Source organism: Crocodylus siamensis, chromosome 6, assembly GCF_052110815.1.
Source record: "Crocodylus siamensis isolate JL-2025a chromosome 6, ASM5211081v1, whole genome shotgun sequence".
Classification (NCBI taxonomy): Eukaryota; Metazoa; Chordata; order Crocodylia; family Crocodylidae; genus Crocodylus; species Crocodylus siamensis.
Window position 1 is genome coordinate 95119100 of NC_143400.1, and position 11525 is coordinate 95130624.

The 11525-nt window shown below is 56.9% G+C and overlaps 1 pseudogene; it reads right to left on the minus strand.

Annotated features, from left to right (window-relative positions):
- Positions 1 to 6933: 6933 nt before the first annotated feature.
- Positions 6934 to 10998, minus strand: LOC149863253 (cytoskeleton-associated protein 5 pseudogene; annotated as a pseudogene).
- Positions 10999 to 11525: the final 527 nt, after the last annotated feature.

Sequence of the window (11525 nt, forward strand, 5' to 3'; positions counted from 1 at the left end):
ACGGGGTCAGCATTTACGAGGGCAGGGGATCTCCCCCACCCGGACCTCCCTGTCCCGTAGAGCTGATGCTCAGGGGCAACCCACACGGGTTCATCAGCGGCAGGTCCTGTCAGACCAACCTAGTGGCCTCCTACGACCAGGTCACCAAATCCTTAGCTGCAGGGGTAGCAGTGGACATCATCTCCCTGGACTTTCAGGAGGCCTTCGACACTGTCTCTCACCCCGTTCTCATTAAGAAACTGGGGGCTGTGGTGTCGACCCCACACAGTCAGATGTGTTTCCAACTGGCTGGAGGGCCGCACCCAGAGAGCGGTGGTGGATGGGGCATGTTCGCCCTGGAGGTACGTGGGCAGTGGGATCCCCCAGGGCTCGGTCCTCGGGCCCGCACTGCTCAACATCTTCATCAGTGATTTGGACAAGGGGGTAAAAAGCACCCGTTCAAATCTGCTGATGACACTAAGATGTGGGGGGACGTGGGCAAGCTAGGAGGGAGGAATAGGCTGCAATCAGACCTAGACAGGTTACAGGGGTGGGCGGATGAGAACAGGATGGGATTCAACACAGACAAGTGCAAGGTGCTGCACCTGGGGAGGAACAACCGGCACCATACCTACAGGCTTGGGGACTCCCTTCTCGGCAACATAGAGGCAGAAAAGGATCTTGGAGTCATCACTGATGCCAAGATGAACATGGGCCGGCAGTGTGGGGACGTGGTCAGGAAGGCCAACCGCACCTTGTCGTGCATCCACAGATGCATCTCGAGCAGGTCCAGGGGGGTGACCCTCCCCCTCTGTGCGGCACTGGTCAGGCCGCAGCTGGAGGACTGCGTCCAGTTCTGGTGCCGCACTTCAGGAGGGACGTGGACAGCATGGAGAGGGTCCAGAAGAGGCCACTGGCATGGTCAGGGGGCAGCAGGGCAGGCCCTACGAGGAGAGGCGATGGGACCTGAACCTGTTCAGCCTCTACAAGAGAAGGCCAAGGGGGGATCTAGTGGCCTGTTATAAACTAGTCGGGGGGATCAGCAGGCATTCACAGAAGTGGGGTCTAAGGGACCTTGTAGATCTTCAAGTCCGACCCCCCGCCTGGGCAGGAGAAAAACTGGGCTCAAATGACTACAGCCAGGTAGGCATCAAGCCTCTTCCTAAAGCCCCCCAGGGTAGGAGCCAGCACCACTTCCCTTGGGAGTTGGTTCCAGCTCCCAGCCGCCCTGACCGTGAAGTAGTTCTTACGGATGTCTCATCTAAACCTCCTCTCCAACAACTTGCGGCCGTTATTCCTGGTTCGGGGGGCGGGGGGTGCTCAGGGAAACAAGGTCTCTCCCGAATCCTTCTGGTCCCCCCTAGTGAGTTTACAGATGGTCACCAGGTCCCCCCTCAGCCTTGTCTTGTGAAGGCTGAACAGGTTCAGGTCCCGCAGTCTCTCATTGTAGGGTCTTCCCTGTTGTCCCCAGATCATGCGAGTGGCCTCCTCCGGACCCTCTCCATGCTGTCCACATCCCTCCTGCAGTGGGGTGCCCAGAACTGGACGCAGTACTCCAGCTGCAGCCTGACCAGTGTCCAGCATTGGGGAGTCCCTGTTCCCCCGAGCACGACCAGGAGTGACCAGGAATAACGGTCACAAGCCGGCAGAGGGCAGATTCAGACTAGACATCAGGAGGCGCGACTTCACGGTCAGGGCGGCTAGGATCTGGACCCAACTTCCAAGAGAAGTGGTGCTGGCTCCTACCCTGGGGGTCTTCAGAAGGAGGCTAGATAGACACCTTGCCAGGGTCATTTGACCCCAGTACTCTTTCCTGCCCATGGCAGGGAGCTGGACTCAGTGATCTGCTCAGGTCCCTTCCGACCCTACAAACTATGAAACAATGAAACTCCCTGCAGGAGGGCTGCAAAGAGGCTGGAGCTGGGCTGTTCTCAGTGGGAGCAGATGACAGGACAAGGAGCAATGGGCTCAAGCTGCAGCAAGGGAAGTTGAGGTTGGATATTAGGAAAAACTTTCTCACCAGGACAGTGGTGAAGCTCTGGCACAGGCTCCCTGGAGAGGTGCTGGAGTCTCCATTCCTGGAGGTGTTGAAGACCCAGATAGACAAAGCGTTGGCTGGGATGATGTAGTGGGGGCTGGTCCTGCTTGGAGCAGGGGTTGGACTGGATGTGACCTCCTGAGGTCCCTTCCAGCCCTTATTGTCTATAATTCTAATATGAGGAGCAAATCAATACACAGCTAAGGTTTTCCTGAGTGGCCCCTCCTGTGTGGGGAGGAAGCTCTGTGCCTTCTCCCAGACCTTCTGGAACAAGCTCGAATTTGGGAGATCCGTTTAGGCAAGAGCTTCCCATTCCTCTACACAGCAGTGACCCTCTCCTTCTTTCCAGCATGCCATCGCATCAGTGATCTTTGGTTGTTGGCAGTAAACATGTTGGGAAACATTCCTGGTAAGGCAGTAGAGCGGGAGTCCAATAGGAGAATGCGTCATCATTACCACTCAATGCTCGCAAGCAATAGGACCTGTCCGTGACGATTCCATGCAGCAAAGTTATACAGCTTTGCTTGCTCAAAAGCTGTTTGTAAGGAAATCTCTGAACCTAGGATATCTTAAGAGACTGCCAAAGACCCTGGGAGGACGAGCTTTAGGCAGGCTCTTCTCTGTCCCTGTGAGGGGTAGGGTTCCCCTGCACAGGAGGCAGAACTTTCTGAGGAAGACTCAGGAGTCAACTTCTGCAGGAGCCAGGCTCCCTTCTAGTGCTCACCACCCTCTGCTTATTTGACTGCGCCTTCCCTTCCCACCCTCCCCTGAAAAACCTTATTGCAACGTGTATATTAAAAAAAAAAAAAAAAAAATCCACAAGGCTATAACACTTAAAAAGCAAGACACACCACTGCACATGCTTCCCCCCAAGGAGAGCCTGACAGAGCAAACAACACGTGACAGATCTTAGTCATGTTGCTGAATGCACAGCCGGGGGTTACTCAGATGAGCATGGGATGAGAACCTGCATAGAAGAGAAGCGCTAGGTTAGGTGCTCTGGGAAAGCTCTTGGCTCCCAAGGGGCTCCAGGCATTTAGCTTTAGCTACCTTGGGTTGCTTGCCAAAGTTGGCGTGTCAGTGGGGCAGGGACTGTGTTTTTGTTCTGTGTTGGTGCCATGACCACAGCACCATGGGGTCCCCATCCATGGCTGGGTCTCCTGGGTGCTCTGGTAATATAAACAACACATAATAATGGCTAATAATTAATAGCTTTGCTAGCTGCCAACTGCCACCAAGCTTTTGGAAAAGGGAAACATAAGAAATGCATCCTCCTGTTTCTCCAGTCTCAAGTCTGGTGCAAAAAGAGGGTATTAGACGTCTTTGAATGCCTTTGTGTTTGCACACAATGAATCCATGGACATGACACTTGAATTCCCGGTGAGCCAAACTAAGCTACGTCCGAGTTTTACTTTAATGCACAAGAAAGACTTTTAAAGCACCAGGAAATCCTGCTCGTGCAAACAGACATGTAGTTGCAGAGCATGAAAGGGCAAAAATTGTGGTGTGTACATGAGCCCAAAATGGTATGAGGAAACAATTGTCTTTTCAGACCTGTGTGCATTGGCTACAGCATGGATGTGTGGCTGCAGCCCATGGATTAGACTCGTGTCTACTAGTTAAAAGGACCCAGTCCTTCAGCCGTGGGACACAGGCGTTGAACTGATGAGTGACTGCAGCATCAGTTGAGACATGCTATGATGGATGAACATGGGTGGAAGGGCCTTAAAAGGGGAACATGTTATTGCATGATTTCTGCAGGGGTAATGTAACAACAGGGTGTCTCTAACTGCTAAAAGAAATCAGTACACTGTTAGGCCACCCTAACATATTTCAGTCACTTTGTGGCAGTGGGGATATAAAAATAGTTCATTACTTGCGTGGGTTTTCATTTAGGAAGCACACAAGTATTGCAGCAAATAGAGGAGGGGAGGTGGTATTATTCTGAAATAGGGAGATAGTCACTGGTGCACAAGGCAAAAATAGTAAGAGGACTTGGAGTAACTGCTGTGTAAGTAGCCTTTCAATAGCTTTGGAGTCAGCTGCAGGGAGTCTAAGAGATCCAGCAGGACAGGAAAAGCCATTCAGCAATGCTGCTATATTCACCCTGTGCAAACTATGGGAAACCAAAGCCCTAACCATGGACTGAGACTGGGGAACCGGGATCTCCGTGATGGAGCAATGACGGTACTGGATGCTGACAGCATTTGCTGATTGGAATATGCTAACATTGGTGGGATGTACCGCATTGTGGGGGGATCGTAGCATGGCTATGTGGCATTATAAATCAACCACTAAGAAACACTCATCGCTCGAGAAGCGTAGTTACACTTTCGAAAGCTTTGGGTTGCTTTTGTAGAGCGCAGCCCCGACATTTGTAAAACAAACAGGGCTAAGAGGCCAGGTGACATCTCTAATAGCCAGCAGCATTGCTTTGGATGCACCCAGAATTTTAAAAGAGATTTCACACTGATTAAGAATTGCCTACGACTAACATTATTATTCATCATCTCAGTAGTCCTCAATGCTATAGGAGGCACAAACATAGTTCCTGCCCGGGGAAGCTCAGGAGAAAAAGTATCGTAAAGACTAAAAAGATGAGGTTTCCTGGGAGAATAACACAAGTGTTTTAACACAAGGTCTTCTCTAAGACCTTAATATCGCAGAATTTTTAACGTAAGGTTTTCTCTAAGACCTTCTGCGATATTAAGGTTATGCAGCTATATTCTCCATAATATATCGGCATCCAGTGGTTGCCCATAGCAACCCCGCTGTGTTTAGACTCTTTTAGGTTGATAAGTGTAAGTGGGCTTGAAATTCTGCGTCTTATTGATTCCTCCTAAGAGACAACAAATAGACTGGTACGAACTGCTTCCCTAATGAATGTCCTGTTCCAATCCTTGCCTTGGGTATTACGGCTAAAAAAAAAACTGTTTATCAGAAATTTTCTGAAAGGGCGTCGAAGGTGTGATCTTTCTGCAAGTCTCAGTCTACAGGCAGAAACCAGGCCTCGGTCGGACTGATGATATGTTTGCAGTGATTTCTGTTACCGAACAGTTTGCTTAACTTTTACGCATGTGCTTAGCACCATTCAAGCCGGCGGCCTTCAGGTTTGCGCTTTGGAAGATCGGGACGAGAACACTGAAGGATGGATCCCTCGCTAAGTGTGCAAAAATCTGAGCATTACACAACACAGCACTGGGTTGTGGTGTGAAACCAGGGGCAAGAATAGAGCAGCGTCTTGGTTGTGGTAGGTATGGGCGCGGAGTAGGAAACAACGGAGAGAAAGGAAGAAAGTAGCGGTGTAAATGGTCCGAAGGAACAGCCGGAAGCAACTCTCTTCTGGTGACTGAACAAGTTGACTTGGCAGAGCAAGGCAAGCTCCTGCGCTACCCTGCAGAGCCGTCCAGCTTCTTCCCGTGAAATTTAGGTCCAGGTTGTGTGTGTGGATGTCGCCATACGTGTCTGTCTGTAGCCTCGGCGAGAGGAGGCTCCGCGAGGGTGCGTGACCTTGTGTCTTAAGGCACCGGGGGGGGAACCTGGAGATCCAGGCCCCTGCTTTTGTCACAGACCCTCCCGAGCCATGTCGCTGATCCTCAGAAGCAGGAATGCGTCTCCTGCCTCTGTCTAAGGCAGCACTTCTCACCCTTTTCGGACTTGAGGCAAACCGCCAGAGATTTGAGGCCTGTCCCCCTTGATAGGCTCAGGGCCCCACCTGGGGCAACGTCAGATTTTAGCTTTGGCTCTTTTTTTTTGACCACAGAAAAATATAACAATTCTTCAGTTGTACAGAACTCAGAAAGACCCCAACGGGTCAGAAAGTTTTTAACACCATGACTTCTTTGAAATCTCTGGGTTGATCTTGTGAACCACTGCACCCCTGCAAAGGTATCAAGGCACCCATGCATGGCTGAGAATCACGGGTCTGAGGGGCCCGTGAATTTTGGGGAGAGTGGGACGATCCCTGAACGAGTGTGGGCAGGACCCTGCTCTAGGCGGGGCGCCGCTGTTAATATACATGCGGATGAGAGGTGCCAGTGGAGAGGGGATGTTACGGGGCAGGATCTGTGCTGGAAATCTGAGCATAGAGCCCAAGGCCAGGAAGGGCAAGAGACTGAGCTGCTCAACAGGTCCCGGGCAGGGCTTTGGAAATGGGGCAGGTTTTGCTGCCCGCTCTGTGGCCGGGAGAGCCAGACCTTGGCCTGCAGAAGGGTCAGCTTGGCGCCTGCCACCTGCATGATAATCGTCTCGTGGGGCCAGAGCAGCAGCACGTGAATAGGCAGAAGCAAAACCTTAATGTGGGGGCCAGCTTCCCTGTTACGGCTGCTGTTTGCTGCCTTCCCACGAAGACGGGGGCAGAGCACTGGGACCGGATGCTCTCGCACACACGAACGCGACCTCCTTGGCCTCAGCTAGGGGGTAGCCTGGATGCCGGGGAAGCTCCTTCCAACCTGCTGCAGAGGTTACTACCCGGCCTTCCTCACTGTTTGGTGACCCATTGCCCCCTGTACTGGTGTCCTCTGCTCTTGTCCCAGCACGGAGCCGAATAATAGACCCTTAAGAGCCACCAGGCTGGGATGAAGGCGGCGTTTGCACACGGGGAAGCCGGGTGCCGCGGTGCTTCCCCTGCTTGCCCACCCCAATGCTCACTCGGGGCTCAACTCTAGGCTTTCAGCCAGGCCACTTGACCCCGGGAGACTCCTGCTTGAGCCAGCTGGAGCTCCTTTCTCTCCCCCTTGGGACGAGGATGAGGATGGGCTCCAGCTGGTTGCCACCCCAGCTTCATCTGCCCCTTCCCCTCTGCTGCCTTTGGTGCAACTATCACACCGGCACGCCTCCCGGGGTGTAGGTAGCTGTTTTTATTGCTTTGTTTCTTGCTCCATCTGGATTTGCTGAGGCTGCGGAGGGAGCAGGGGCTAGTGATGGAGCGTGCATCCCGGCCTGGGACCAAGCGGCTCTTTCTGCTCGGGGATCTTGGTGTACCTGGGGAGCCTGCTGCTGCGCTTTCCCGGGGGCTTGGCGGGTAGCCGGCTGGGGGGCTTCATGCTGCTGGGGCCCCGTCGGTGGCGGGGGGGTTTCGGCGTGTCCAAGGGAGGAGACAGCCCCACCTCCCATCTCTGAGGGGGCAGCGCGTGTGGTCTGCCTTCCTTCTCCACCTGGATCATCGCTAAGCCGTGCTTGATGTAGCTGCGGGAGAAGAGGGAAAGGCTCTGCAGGAAGGGCTCCAGGTCGGCCTCGGGGCACTGCCGCTTGTACTCGTACAGCTCCTCCAGGCCCTCCCGGGTGCTCTCCTTGGAGCCAATCTTCTGGAAGATCCCCTCCAAGACATCCTCGATTTTGCCCCGGGCAGCCGTGTGGGCGTCCCCGTTCCCCACCCCCGGATCCGGCTCGCTCGGTGCCTGCTCGGCAAGGGGCTCAGTCGCCTTCCTCAGGTGGGCCTCCAGCTCCGATTCAGCCTTGTTCCCGATCAGCGAGAGGTGGTCCAGGGTCTCGGCTCCCTTCAGCTCGCACAGGGTGTGCAGCAGTGTCTTCAGGGCTTGCAGGGGCAGCGTGCTGGCGTGCTGCTTCAGCGCCGCGGTGGGGAAGGCCCGCAGGAAGGTGTGCAGGTCCAGCAGCACGTGGTCCAGGTGGAGGCTGCCGAGGGTGCACGGCAGGAGCCGGGTGATCCTCCACAGGCACTTGGCCACCAGGTCGGGGAGCTGCGGGGTGCCGGCCACAGATGCCAGGCTCTCCCGGAGCAGGGTGAGCACGGCCGTGAAGGCTCGGGTCTGGTCCGACATCTCCAGCACCTTCTTCAGGAGGAGGCTGAGGGACTGGGTGACCTCCCGCTCCTCCGCTGGGGCCTCCATCTGGGAACCCATCAGGAAGGCGATGAGGCTGCGCAGCAGGTCTGTCAGCGCTGCCTCCGAGGCCTCGCGAGCCAGGCTCTCCCTCCGGAAGAGCGACAGCAGGTTGCTGAGGATGCTGTGGTACAGCCGGGTGATGGGGTACCTGCCCGGACCAAGCTCCTGTTTAGGTCCTTGGAGGCTGTGGATGAATTGGAGCTGCCAGAGGGTGGCTTCGAGGAACTGGTTGACGTGGCCCTGCATGGTTCCCGCCCTGTCTGGCTGCCCCAGGATCCCATCCATCTGCATCAGAGCCTGCAGGCTGGTGTTGACATCGCTGCTGGCGACGTGGTAGATGACGAGGTCGATGGGGTTGGCTGTGTCATGCTGCATGCTCTCGGGGGGCAAGGGGACCGCTTGCTCTTGTGAGTCGGGGATGCCATCCAGCTCGGGGAGCTCTCCCTGCACCATGCCAGGCACATCCTCTGACCCATCTGCATCCAGCTGGGAAGCCTGAGGAGCTGGAGGCTCCCCCTCCAAGCCCATGCCCATGCCCATGCCAAGGGTGTGACTGAGTTTGAGGGGCAGGGTCTCTTCTGCCCCCGTGCCAGCTTGGGGGCTTGATCTCGGACCTTGTGAATGGTTCCCTCTGGCCAGCTGAGCCGGGGAGTCCACTGCCCCATTCGCTCTCAGGGTCAGGCACCCCTGCAACAGCTTCATCTGTTTCTCCGAAAGCGTCCCGATCAGCTTGAACACCTCGTCCCCATGGACATGGTTCGCGGTCACGATGACATTGCAAGCGGCCTGGCAGACGGCGCGATTTTGGGCTCTGAGGAGGGCAGCGATCATCCTTAAGGCTTTGCCTGGGTGGGGCTGGCACACATAGATGCCATAAGCCCCCACTAAGTAATTGAGCTCCTCCAGGCATCTCGCCTGCTGCTGGGCGCTCTTGGACTTGGCCCCTTCCAGGACAAAGCTGGCGATCTTGCTGGCTGGGTAGACCAAGCACAGGCTCTTCAGGACGGTGTGCATTTCCTTGAAGATGGCCTCCTGCGACTCCCCCATCTTCAGGATGAGGTACGGGAGGAAGGCACCCGCCTCGTTCTCCGTCAGCTGGTACTTCTCCTGGCTCAGCAAGGCGAAGAGCTGCCCGAGGTACTCCAGGCTCTTGGTCAGGATCCACGTATTGGAGTCGAAGAACCTCAGGGTGAGCCACTTCAGGATCAGGTCCAGGCAGCTAATCACTGCGTCCTTCTCCCTCTCCAGGTGCTTGACCATGATGGCCAAGGCCTTGATGTGGTGCTGGAAGCTGGAGTGGAACATCTCCTCCTGGAGGCAGCCGGACACGCAGCCGCCCATCTGGGCCTTCAGCTGCTCCACGTACTCGCTGCTGGGCGCCGCAAAATCCCACTTCAGCACCTTGCGGTCCCTCTCGTCCTTCACCCTCTGCTCCTTGCCCTCGGGGACAAGGATGAAGACAGGCCCCAACTGGCTGTCACCCCCCTTCAAGTCCGGCTTCACCCGCCCCTTTTCGTCTGCCGCGCCTTGGGTTGTTGACCCTGCTGTTTTGGCAGTTTTCTGGTCCCCGGGGCTGCTGGATGTGTGGTCTTGAGCCGGGCAGGCTGGCATTGAGGAAGGCGTGGTGGGGCTTGAGTCTGAGGCAGCCCCAGTTGCAACCCTGGGCAGGTCGGGGAGGGACTGAGAAGGTGCGCAAGGTGTGGTTGTGGCTTTCTCCAGCTCGGTCAGCACAAGGTGCTTCTCCCTCGGCTTCAGCATGCTGGTGGCCTCGGCCATTTTCTCTGTCCCCAGGTGCATGATGAAAAAAGGCAGGGCTCCCTGGGCTGCCGCTCTCACGCCCTCATTGCAGTCCTCCAGGCAGGCAAAGAGGCGAGGGACACATGCCAGCAGCAGCTCTGAGGGGGCAGAGCCAAGCCCAGGTGGCTTCTCCAATGGCTCCTGCTTTGCAAGGGGGTTTTCCTTTCGCATCCCCTCCAAAAAGTCCTCCCCATCCAGCCACTCCTGCAGGCTGGTCTGCTTGGCCCAGGCATTCACAGCCCCCAAGGCGGCAGCTCTCACGTGGCCCTGGCTGCGCCAGAGCGTGGCAAAGAGCGTGGCACCCAGGTCCTTCACGTGCTGCTTGAGGCCGGGGCCTGCGGCCGTGGCCAGCTGCCGGAGGACGTGCAGGGTCTTCTCCACCACGGCAGGGTCGGCGTCGTGCAGACAGGCCCTGAGGGCAGCCGGGAGCTCGCCAAGACTGGGGTGGATGGTCCCAGCCGTGAGAAGGAGGCCTGCTACCTCATCCAGCCCTTCCTTCCGCAGCTTCCCATCCCACATTTTCTGCACCAGCTCGGAGGGGATCCTAGCATGGGCGTCTACCGCCTCGGCCTTGCCGCAGTCCCCCGCGTCCCCTCCCATGCTGGGCTGGGAGCCGCCGCGGGTTGGAGCCGGCGGACTCTGCCCTTGCACCTTCTGCAGCTCCGCATCGATCAGGGAGAGCAGGGGCGGCTTCTCCCCCTCGAACAGGGCCCGCACGGGGGCCCCCACGTAGAGGGAGATGACCCCCAGCAAGGTGAGGGCGGAGGCCCGTACATCCGGGTGGACGGCAGCGAGGGCTGCCTTGATGGTACCAGCCAGGGTTTCGACTTCCATCCCCACGAAACCGAACTCCAGAATGGCATTCGCCAGCCAGCTCAGGGCTTCAGCCTGCGTCCGGGGATCCTCCTGCGAGAAGGCCAAATCCATGACCTGCCCCGCTGTCCAGGGCAGGGAGCACGCCTCGGCCACCGCCGTCACAGCACTCTTTGCCTCGGGGCCACATATCACGTCTCCCAGCTGGTCCACGAGGCCGCCCAGGACAACGTGGGCGGACGCCCTCGAGAAGTTGCCCCTTTGGGCGATGAGGGTGACGAGGTGAAGCTTCTTCCTCACCACCTGCAGCTTGGTTTCCTTCCACCCGGGCTCCTTCGCCAGCAGCCTCACCAGGGCTTGGCAGGGCACGGTGTTTCTCTCCATCTCCTCCACGGCCTTCTCAAAGGCCTCCAGGCTGGACAACCTCTCCTTCCAGCGGCTGCTGCCCAGATGTTGGAGGCAGGCAGCTGGGAGCACAGCCGCTGCCTTCTCCTCGCACGCTTCTGCCGAGAGCTCAAGCTCAAACATGGTGTTGGGGTCCGGCCTTGGGCTCCTCTTGAGGCATCAGGCCTGATGGGTGCAGCCTGGCTGGGCGGCAGGAGCTTTCTTTTAGGGGGTCACAGAGAAGCGGCAGGAGAGGAGTTGAGGTGTCCTTGCCCCCTACGGCCCATGGAGGAGCCGGCGATGTCCCCGCAGCAGCTCCGGATGCTTTCTGCTCAGCTGTGCGGTGTGATGAGCTCACTTCCTGGAGTGCGCGGGTCATGGGGTATGTCATTGTGATGTCATCCACATGTCACCCAGCTGAGGGGAGAATGGTTAACCCTGGAGGGACTGACTCCCAGCGTGTGTAGGGATGGTGCGTCACGTTTACCCAGCTCCATTCATCTGAAGGGTCCTGTGTTTATAAGTTCGTCTTGGGGTTTGGTCTTTGGGAACGTGCCTGCTGGGCTGAGTCTGAGACGGAGTAACCCCCCTTGACATGAGGCGTCAGCCTCCTCTGTGCCCCCGCAAAAGCTCATTCATTTTTGTTTCAGGATCAGTTTTAATCACCTGCA